This window comes from Thamnophis sirtalis, unplaced genomic scaffold (genome assembly GCF_051295495.1).
Source record: "Thamnophis sirtalis isolate CommonGarterSnake01/CBP01778 unplaced genomic scaffold, rThaSir2_p1.2 scaffold_8, whole genome shotgun sequence".
Taxonomy (NCBI): Eukaryota; Metazoa; Chordata; class Lepidosauria; order Squamata; family Natricidae; genus Thamnophis; species Thamnophis sirtalis.
In genome coordinates, this window is record NW_028261388.1 from 22,848,537 (window position 1) to 22,859,609 (window position 11,073).

The 11,073-nt window shown below is 40.6% G+C and overlaps 1 protein-coding gene across 1 annotated transcript in view; it reads right to left on the reverse strand.

The window, feature by feature from the left end:
* LNX2 (ligand of numb-protein X 2) overlaps positions 1–10,564 on the reverse strand; it is an 87,329-nt gene extending 76,765 nt beyond the window's left edge. Inside the window, exon 1 of the mRNA XM_087721243.1 lies at positions 10,426–10,564. The gene's annotated coding sequence lies outside the window, so the exon portion shown is untranslated. The remainder of the gene's footprint in view (positions 1–10,425) is intronic.
* Between the last annotated feature and the right edge of the window lie 509 nt (positions 10,565–11,073).

Consider the following 11,073-nt stretch of genomic DNA (forward strand, 5'->3'; position numbering starts at 1 on the left):
TTCAGTCTATCGATCCCACATTTGCTTTCCCACTTTTGCTGAACTCAAAACAAGCCAAATTGGTTTTAAAAAAACAACACTTGTGCATCTTATTATTATCTGGCAAAGTTATTTCTGGACTTACTGGGACTAAAAACCAATTGTGCCACAAGTAAATTAGAAAAGAACAAAAAGAATTTGAATTCCAGAGAATGACTGGTCAATAATGATTTTGATTTTAAACTACTGTATAAAATCATTGCTTCATTAATAATTCAAACTTGTTAATAATCAAGCAGTATTGACCACAGTAGAAGCAGACACAAATATTTTGCTACCTTCAGCTGATAAGTGTTCGTATACCACATAGAGGAATTTCATCTATGAATACAAATTTAATAGTACTTTAAAAAAGGATTATTTTGCCTCTTATCAAAACAATTATACTCGAAGTCTAACTTGCCTGAAATATTAGGTGAAATGCAAAACAACTGCTTGCTCATGTAGAACAGAGTTCTGACTCTCCTTGAAAATTGTTATCTTGTAATAATTGAGGTTTGGGGGTTTTTCCCATTGGCTGCTCCCTTCAACTCCACAATTTCCTTATTAGATAGCCTTCTCCAATGTGGAATAAAGATATGTCTGACAATAGTTTCTGTAATGCACAGCTATTTGGCTGCTGGTCAACTGGCCAAGAATAAGTTTTAAAAGAAATAGTCCTTATTTTTATCTCTTTGAGAAAACGCCAGGAAGATTTCAGCAGAAGCATTACTCAAAGATCCTTAAAACTAGTTCCTTGAGCCTGTGGGGGTTCTAAATCACTTGTGTCCTTTCCAAACCTTTGTTTTGAAAGCATTTCCTGTTTCAGAGGATCTGAACAAATTGGGGAAAAAAACCAATTCACAATGGAAAGAAAAGCAGGGAGGAAGCAGGTGAGCACAAAATTTATTCCCATTGTATACAATCAAGTATTTAGTATGAATACACTTAAATGTTTTTGATGAAGAGTTGCAGATCTTAAGAGAATCAAAAAACTTCATTTTACATAAATTAGCTCAAGAAGTAAATCGTATCAAATTCAGTTACAACTGTGAGATTCCAAACTGAATTAAAAATCTAATTTGTAAAGTCCGTAAAAATGAAAACTGATGTTGAGAAAAGTAAGATTCTACATTTAGGCAAGGAAAAACCAAATGAACAGGTACATAATAGGTGATATCTGGCCCAATGGCAACAACTGAGAAAGGGATCTTTAGCAACTGAGAGGGATCTGGGAATCGTAGTGGACAGTCACTTAAATATGAGCCAGCAATGTGCTACAGCTGCCAAAAAAGCCAACACAGTCCTGGACTGCATTAACAGAGGGATAGAATCAAGATCACAAGAAGTATTAATATCACTTTATAATGCCTTGGTAAGGCATTAGAATATTGCATCCAGTTTTGGTTGCCACAATATAAAAAAGATGTTGAGACTTTAGACAGGGTGCAGAAAAGAGCAACAAAGATGAATAAGGGATGAGAGGCTACAGCATATGAAGGATGGTTACAGGAATTAGATATGTCTAGTTTAATGAAAAGAAGGATGAGGGGTGACATGCTAGCAGTGTTCTCATATCTAATGGGTTGCCACAAAGAAGGGGGTCAACCTATTCTCCAAAGCACCTGCGGGTAGAACAAGAAGCAATGGATGCAAACTAATCAAGGAGAGAATCAACCTAGAACTAAGGAGAAATTTCCTGACAGAACAATTAATCAATGGAACAACTTGCCTCCAGAAGTTGTGGGTGCTCCAACACTGGAGGTTTTTAAGAAGAAATTGGACATCCCAAAGTGCTTTTTTCAAGAGACCACCAGAATTTCAGGTCACAATATTGCCGTTTCACAATATTACGTCTTTACCCTGGGGAAGCCACCCTATGCATATATGGACTCCCCAAAATCCACAAAGAAGGAACTCCACTAAGATCAATTGCCAGCAGCATCAATTATATCACCTGCACCATTGCAACCTGAAAGTCCAGTTGCCTCTTGAAAAAAGCACCTTTGGGACAACCATGACCTGGATGACTGAGAATTTCCATAGACATTAAGAGATTTGACACTCTCTTCTTGAAGATAAACATTTGCAATGTTATAGGGCAGTGATGGCTAACCTTTTTGTTGTTGAGTGCCAAAAATGCATGCCGGCACCCATAATGCAAAGAGTACCCCTACATGCGCATGCACACACAATCCCCCACTTCCCTCCACTCCTGCCGCACTGCTTGCCTCCAAGCTGAGCTTGATATTTCCTCTGGGGGCAGGGGAAGGCCGTTTTCGCCCTCCCCAGGCTCCAGGAAAGCCTCCAGAGCCTAGGAAGAGCAAAAAACGGGCCCAATAGAAGTTCGGAAATGATCCGTTTCGGGAGGGCCTCTGCGGGGGCCGGGGGAAGCCATTTTTGTCATCCCCAGGCTCTGGAGACTTTCCTGAAGACTGGGGAAGGCAAAAATGGCCTCCTCCAGACTTCGGGAAGGCCGAGTATCAGTTGGCCATCATGTGCATGCACGCTGGAAAAGACGGCTCGCGTGCCACACATGCCATAGGTTTGCTATCATGGTTATAGGATCTCCTGCTTGAGCAGGGGATTAGACTAGATGGAAGATCTCCATTGCTTCTTCCATTCTTCTGTTAAAGTCATGAATCTTCATTACCAGTTCTAGCTCTAGTTTCTTAACCCTGAAGAGCACAATGACCAAGAACCATATTGCCAAAGTCTTTGGGAGAAAGATCCTCAACCCTTTTTAGTTTAAAGTAGTAATTTCAAACTTGGCAACTTTAATACGTGCAAACTTCAACTCCCACATTTATTCAGCTGGCTGGGGAATTCTGGGAATTGAAGTTCACACATTTTAAAGTTGCCAACTTTGAAAAACACTGCTTTAAAGGAACCATCCTGAATTAGAAAAACGTCCAATTCAGTTAGTTCCATAATGTAAATTAGTACTTCTAACATTATAAATGTAACATGCTAATATTGTAAGACCTATGAATAGATTATTCACTTTATTTTTATATTTTATTAATATCAAAAATCACACAATCTTACTGCCTTAAAGATTATTCAGAACTTCAATCATTCCTACTCTCAAATACTCCCAATTAAAAATAGACAATATATTGTATTTTATTCACGTCAATTCAACAAAAAACCCTCCTACACAAAATGTCATTAACTCAATTAATTCCAGATTCTTTTTTCAGTCCAGCTGACTGAAACTTCAGAGGATTTCATTTCTGTTTTCCATGTTCACATTTTTATACCCAGTCTTATATTTCCTTCAGAAAAAGTATCATGGTTAGTGAAATTTACTCTAGGTAGGCAAGAGATACTGCAGGTAGGCCTAAAGAACCATTGGCTTTGAAACGGAGATGAGCACCACTCCCTAGAGTCGGGAACGACTAGCACATATGTGCGAGGGGAACCTTTACCTTTACCTTAGAAGGATTATATATGAACAAATCAGGTCAGCAGAGTTTATTTAATTTGAGTGTAAATGACCATGAATTTTATCCCAGCCTGGTCCATTTTTGGAGCTTGAGATTAGCATGCTTCTTGAAGATGAAGTATTTTTCCCATCCAAAGAAATTTTTCATCTGGCCTTACAGAAGAATTTCCACTCTCTTATGAAATGCTTATTATTGAAAACACACACACATACAGACAGTTCTTATTTGTAACCAGAATGCCTATATAACTGAATAATTCCCCAGAATATAAAGCATATTACAACAGGTGTAAGCAAACTGTTACCATCCAGATGTTCTAAAGTGCAACTCTCCACATCTCTCACAGTTAGCCAAACTACTGGTTTTCGCTCGGCAATGGTTCTTTAGGCCTGCCTGCAGTATGTCTCCTCATACTGTAAATGTTTTATAACAACTTTCCATTTTGTTAATATCGACTAGGTTTATTTCTTCACACAGAAATTTATTTCCAAAGAACCATTCATGACTCAATCTTCTTTTTACTGGAACAGCAGCTCAATGCAAATGATTCTTTAACCTTGTTAATCTTCTGCCTGATTACATATATACTTAAGAACTATAAAATATTGGCAAGTCAGAAAGAATTGGACAGAAGAATTCACAATGGCTACATACTGTATTTTTCAGAGTATAAAACGCACCGGAGTATAAGACGCACCAAGATTTTGAATAGGCAAATTTAAAAAAAAGTTTTTGCACTCTGCAGACCTCCCAAAAACAGCCTGTTTTTCACAAAAGGGCCCCATTTTTTTCAAAAAAAGGAGACGAATAGCTTTTAGGAGGCTTGTAGAGTGCTCCTGGGCAGTCCCTCCCCAAAACGGGCCCTTTTTGTCAAAAAAAGCAGCATGCAGAACCTTTAGGAGGCTTATAGAGTGCTCCTGGGGACTGTGGCAGCAAAACTGAGCAAAAAAACGGCCCACTTTTTGCTCATTTCTGCCCTCCCCAGCCCCCAGGAGCACTCTGGAAACCATAACAAAGGCTGAGCATCAAAGAATTGAGGCCTTTGAACTATGGTGCTGGAGAAGACTCCTGCGAGTCCCTTGGACTGCAAGGCGATCAAACCGATCAGTCCTGGAGGAGATCAGCCCTGACTGCTCTTTAGAAGGCCAAATCCTGAAGATGAAACTCAAATACTTTGGCCACCTAATGAGAAGGAAGGACTCACTGGAGAAGAGCCTCATGCTGGGAAAGATTGCGGGCAAAAGAAGAAGGGGATGGCAGAGAATGCGGTGGCTGGATGGAGTCACTGAAGCAGTAGACATGAACTTAAATGGACTCTAGAGGATGGTAGAGGACAGGAAGGCCTGGAGGAATATTGTTCATGGGGTCGCGATGGGTCGGACACGACTTCGCAACTAACAGTAGCAACAATTATGTCAATTTTATATAACTAATATTCAATCAATTAACTAAATAAAAACATTATTTTTCTAACAACATAGAAAAATGCATTTAAAAAGAAAAAAACCAGGACACTTTAAGACTATAATTTTAAAGGAGGAAAAAAGTGCCAGAGAAAAAGAGCTTGTAAAATCATAATGCGGATACATTCATACTAAAATTCTCAAGGAACTATGAGTTCAATATGTTCGAGAGAAAGTTACCCAATGCTAAAATCATAACCTGAATTCTTTTCTTGTAACAGTGGCTGGCTTGCAGCTGTTCACTCATCCACCCACACACAGAGTAATTCCTTTTTTTTTCACATCTAAGAACTGTTTTACCCAACATCATCCAGGCAAAAGGTGATATGTTACTCCCCCAAAAAGGAAAGCACATCTGCAACTGTCTGTACACAAACAACTGACACTCACAAGCACACTGCTGCCCAACAACAGACAATTTAAAGCTTAACAGCTCTCTCTAGAATCTAAGACAACAGGTGCATTTAAACAAGGAACAATATCCTCTTTCTAAGTCCAGTTCCCCTTCATTAAAGTCAATGGTGCAATCACTCTCATAACGTGGGTTCCTGTACCTTACTGAGCATTTTTTTAAAAACATGATTTACTGAAGAAAGCACATCTGGCTGACCCCATACAACTCACAAAACTGTAAGCACTGGCTTAAAAACCACAAGCAAATTGCATAGCCCAAACCGAACACCTTATGGCTTTAGGTAAAACTTCTCAGCATTACATCAAACTTGCGCTAATGCCAAACAAGAGGTAAGCGAGTGATATGAGTAAGGGAGAATGATCTAATTGGAGGAGGGGTTAATCATGATCCAGCCATCAACTCTCCTTGGAAGAGAAGCTTCAGCTGGATAGCAATGCCAGGAACAAACTCTTCTGAGTAGGAAGAGAAAGGCAAAGGAGTGTGGGAGGAAAGCTCCAGCTTCTCCCATCTGTTGATTTTCCTCTGCAGATAAACCTCTTCTCTGCCTTCTCAAATACTGTAATCAGAAAACAGGCGGGTTAGGAAATGGGTTAAAAGGATAGAAAAGGAAAACGTGACCGAGGAAACATTACCTGCTTCAGACAGTACAAAAAATTATTAACCCCTCCCCTAATCAGCCAGATAAAATGGTTATATATAATTTAGATCGGTTCCACCACAAAACCGTGGTAGACAAAAGCGCGCTCGACGAAAGCGCGTACGTGACGTCATCACAGCGCGACGAAAACATCGCGCTGTGATCGATAAATGTAAAATTAAAGCGAAAACCTTACCCTAACCCCCCCCAAACCTAACCCTAACCCTAAACCTAACCCTTAACCTAACCCTAAACCTAACCCTAAACCTAACCCTTAACCTAACGCTAAACCCAACGCTAAAACCTAACCCTAACCCTTAACCTAACCCTAACCCTTACCTTTATGTGAATCGGCTTGCTTTAATTTTAATTTTATTTCAATTTTTAATTTTTTTCGTCACGCTGTGATGACGTCACGTACGCGCTTTCGTCGAGCGCACTTTTGTGGACCGCGGTTTTGACGGGTCACGATTTAGATCAAGGAGGGCAATCTTTTGATAATTGAGGAGACAGTTAACTTCGAGGGGATGATGTAGATCCCAGCAACCATATACTATTTGCCTATTGTCTTATAGCAGTGTTGGCAAATCTTTTCAGCACTGTGCCGAAACGGAAGCATGTGTGCATGCGCAGGGGAGCACCAGAAACTGAAAGAGCAGCTCCCTGGCATGCATGCGAATGCCAGGAAGCTAACCTTCTGGTTTCCGGTTGCGCATGCACGAAGAGACCAGCTGCCTGGCATGTGCAATCATGCCAGGGAGCTGCTCTTGCTCTTCCGGTTTCCGCTGCTCCCGCAAAGACTGGCTGGCATGCATGTGCACACCAGAACCCGGAAGAGCAACAGGCGATGGCTGGTATGCCTGGAGAAATGGCTCTGCATGCCACTTCCAGCACACGTGCCATAGGCTTGCCATCACTGTCTTATAGAGTTTGATTTTGCTTATATTTGTGTTTGGTATGAACTGAGTTAAATTTAATTTATAGAAATTGTATCACAAAATCTTAGTGTTTCTCCATCATATAATGGTAGAATATTGTGTCATCAATTTTCATGAACTGTGTCTATGGAATTCATTACTCATAACATGTCAATGAATTACTTAAAAAGAACTGTAGCATATTCAGAAATGCTGCAGTAAATGGCGGGGAATACTAAAATTGAAATGTTATTATATATCCCAGTTGTGCCTTTCCCAAGGCTTTACAAAGTCTGGTATTGATAGACAGAATGCAGATGAATTCTGTAAATGAATCATTTGTTTGATAGGTATGCTAATCCTTATCAAAAATAAACTTTAAAGCTAGTGGATAAGTGGAGAGAGAAAACTTATCTAGTGAAGTTTGACATGAATTCTGTTTTATCTAATATTTTCCTTGCAGGAACTAAAGAATAAAATGCTAGTGGAAAAAAATTGGATGATACCATGCTGAAAAGTACAGGTGAAAAGTAAAGGGTGCAATTATGCAGGAGGAAATAAAATACTTTAGATTATATGCAGCAAAAATCCAAAACTCCATAAAATATTTGTAAACATGGAAAAATCAAACAGTTCTTTATTCATTATATTTATCTATGTAGAAAGGGAATGAAAAGTGGCAACCACAAAAAGTCAGTAAGTACAAAACAGGCAAACTAAAATGCCAGGATATATCAGACATCACATCTCTAGCAGAAACTAGGAAAGTAGTATTACTATAAAAGTTACTGCTAAAATGAAATAGGTTGTTACTTTACATCTATCCAATCTAATTCAGAAATATCAGTCCTACTACCCAACTAATCATTCCAGATCAGGAGACTACAAATGGCGATTACAAGATAGCCAAAAAGTCCTTCAGCATTGTAAAGATGATAAAGCCATGTGGAATGTGAGATTGTTTGCCCACAAGCTCAATAATCGTGGGCAAACAATAATACTCAGGTCATCTTATAAAAGGACCCAAACTTTGTTGACCTCTGTCCAGAAAGGATTATCCAATTCTACCTGGAGATGATGATAAGTTCTTCAATAAAAACTGATATGCTACTCTTCCTCTTCATCTGGACTGTCATGGCCAATTCTGATAATCTAAATTCTACAATTATTTATCCCAAACAAAAATTAAGAATGCAAATACAGAACAATATCTTTATGAAAGGAGTCACTATTCAATTGTGGGCATTTTCTGACTCATAAAAGTAAGAAAGAAAAAGCCATCTACATATTATTAAGTTTCAGTATAGTTACAAAAACATTCTTCAATGTAGCATCTTCAGATATATTACACTACAATTTCAGTAATTCCCTTTGACTATGTTAGCTATATTTTTTGGAATTATAACCCAAAATGTCTGGAGGGCAAGTTGGAGAATACATACTGATCTGTATTGGGCAATTTGATCTCTTAGAACAAATATGGAAGTACTTTTAGATACTCAGATCCATTATATTATTAATGTAGTTCCTTATCTAAGGATCGTCAAGTATTTTAGACAATACTGGTAACTGTAATGTACTGTCAGTTATTAGATCCATATGCCTTAATACAATCTAGAGATAAGAACATTAAACATTGAAAAAATATGCTATCAAATTCTACCCCTTTCCCCTACAATTATTAGATTCACAAATATTAGTTTGGTTTGCTTAGCTATGGTTTACTGAATAAATCCCAATGGTTACTTCATACATTGTTCTAAGCTACAAGCCACCCAGCCAGTCCTGTTCAGATCAAGACCCATAGTTTCAGCAAAGTTCCTAGGTTATCTTCAAATCATTCTTGAGAAGTGAGCATTAATTCATAGAAAAAAATAGATTGATTTCAGATATGTTTGTTAAGGTTCATGTTCACTGCCAGTTAGTTCTATGTGAGGGACTTGCCTTAAAGCATTAATGTCTAAGTCTTCTAATTTGGAGATTCTGACCTACTATGCTATCCCTATAACAGTTAATTTGAGACATTTTTGCCAGTCATATTCTTCTCACCAGCTCTGTGCTGCGGGCCTCCATGGGGCAGCCTATCCTTGGAATCACCTATTAGTTTAAATCAATCCCACAATCTATAGGTTTGAAGGCAAAACTAACCTTTGCCTTCAGTATGCACATCAAGATGTTTCTTGATTAAATCTTTTAAGTAAACTACCTTCAGATTATAAAGTTTCTTAACATTTTCCAGCAAAAAGGCAGGGGTAGGGGATGGGGGAGGGCCCAGCAAGAAAGTTAGGGTCTCACTTGCACATATAGCCCCTCCACAATCTGCCAATTGTTTCGCTTTGAGTTTGCAGACTCAAAGTTCCTCCAGCTTTGTTCTCTGAGCTTCTTTAGGTCAAGCGAGAACATTTACAAACACTCAATTAACTGAGACAAAATCAAGGGAGGCAGTTCAACAAGAGGCTCTCACTTCTAATTCACATCTAAGGAAATGATAGACTAGAATAGAAAGGTGAGACCACAACTGCACAAGCCCCAGCCAAGTAACAAGATTCATCTTAACTTCTTCAAAAGCAAGAGGCAGTGGATTAATTGGAAGATATATCCTGTAGCCTAGAAGGCCAATATTACAAGCAGAAGGATCCATAGCAGCTTCTATCAATCAATATATGCATTATAGCTCACCAGAGATAGGAAGAAGAGCTAGCAATTCTGGCAGTTCCTTGGAGAACCCATCTAACAAACTTTGGAGAGCCCCTACTTCAAATGTGTGAGGTAGATGAGCTTGTCCCATGAGGTGATGGTTTTGAAATAACAGCAGTTTGGAAACCTACAATGAAAAGGGGTGGGAGGCAGAGCATATGATGTATATGGTGCAAAATACTTTGTTATGGGGGGGAAAATGCTTATACATTGCTTACTTCCAACCATCTGAAAATAGAACTTTGGATAGGGGAGGAGGGAAGAAACCCTGCATCCCATCACCTCAGCAGCAATTTTTGGCAATCAGAGAAATTGATTTCCCATTCATTCATCCATCCTTAAGTACACTGAAAAGGGTGGGCCTCTCCCCCAATCCTCCACCACCCCTGCATGTAGGCAGTCATCCTCAACCCGGCTGCCCTGGGAAAGGAGAACTAGGAGGCTTCACTCCTTAACCCATTGTTAAATAACAAACCCAAGTGGGAGGCAAATGCCTGGAAGAAATCACAGGTAGAGGTTGCCAAAACTCTGCCGGTTCGGCAAAGGCAAATTTTCGAAGACGAAGACCGTGGGAAGGCTCAGAGACCCAGAGGCTTCTTGGGCAGCGGAGCCAGGCACAGGCAGTAACCCACTGCAGAAGGCAAAGGGGCTGCCAGAGGAAAAGCGGCTGAGCGAACGCTCTGGAAAGCGCAGAGCGTTAGGGATCCCCAGAAAGGGGGGGGGGGGCAGATCTGTTCTTGAAACTAGCTTGCAAGGCGAAACAATCGAGGGAAGGAAGCCGGGAGAGGGAGAGGGGGAAAGAACTCGGAGGTCGGATCCCCGAACTTACCCTTGCCGGGTTAGGAGCGCAAAGCTCCAGGTTTCACTGCACGATCCCAGGCATCGTGCTCCGAGCGAGGGGCAGTACCGTAGGAGACTGACGCCGAGCAGCTCTTCCCAGCGCCGCAGATAGAGTGGCGTGGGCTGGAGCTCTGGCTCCTCCTCCTCCTCCACCACGCTCAGGTTCCTACCTCCTCCGCCGGCGCCGATCTCGGGGAAGGAGGCGAAGCTCCAAGCAAGCGCTGAACGAGCGCCAATCTCTCTCTCTCTCTCTCTCTCTCGGTTGCGCGCACCCGCGAGCGCGGCCAGGAGACTCCTTTTCTCCGTCGGCCCGATCGACGGCAGGTTCCACCCAATCAGAACGACTCAAGCCTTAAGGCCAATAAAATAAAATAAAATAGATCTTGCAGCCTATCCGAGGCTATTCCGGGCGGGATGCGGCGCGCAGGCCGTGGGAGTCTTGCCGGGGGTTGTCTCTGTTACGCGCCTGATTCTTGGGGGGCTGTAGCTGTTTACTTTGGCGGAGCAAGATCGTGGAGGCCAAGGGATAGGGAAGCTTAAAAATATAACCAATTTCGTTGTATACATGATGTACAATGACAATAAAGGCTATGCTATATCATGGTAAAATATCCCTTGATGAAGTAGTCTTAATAGA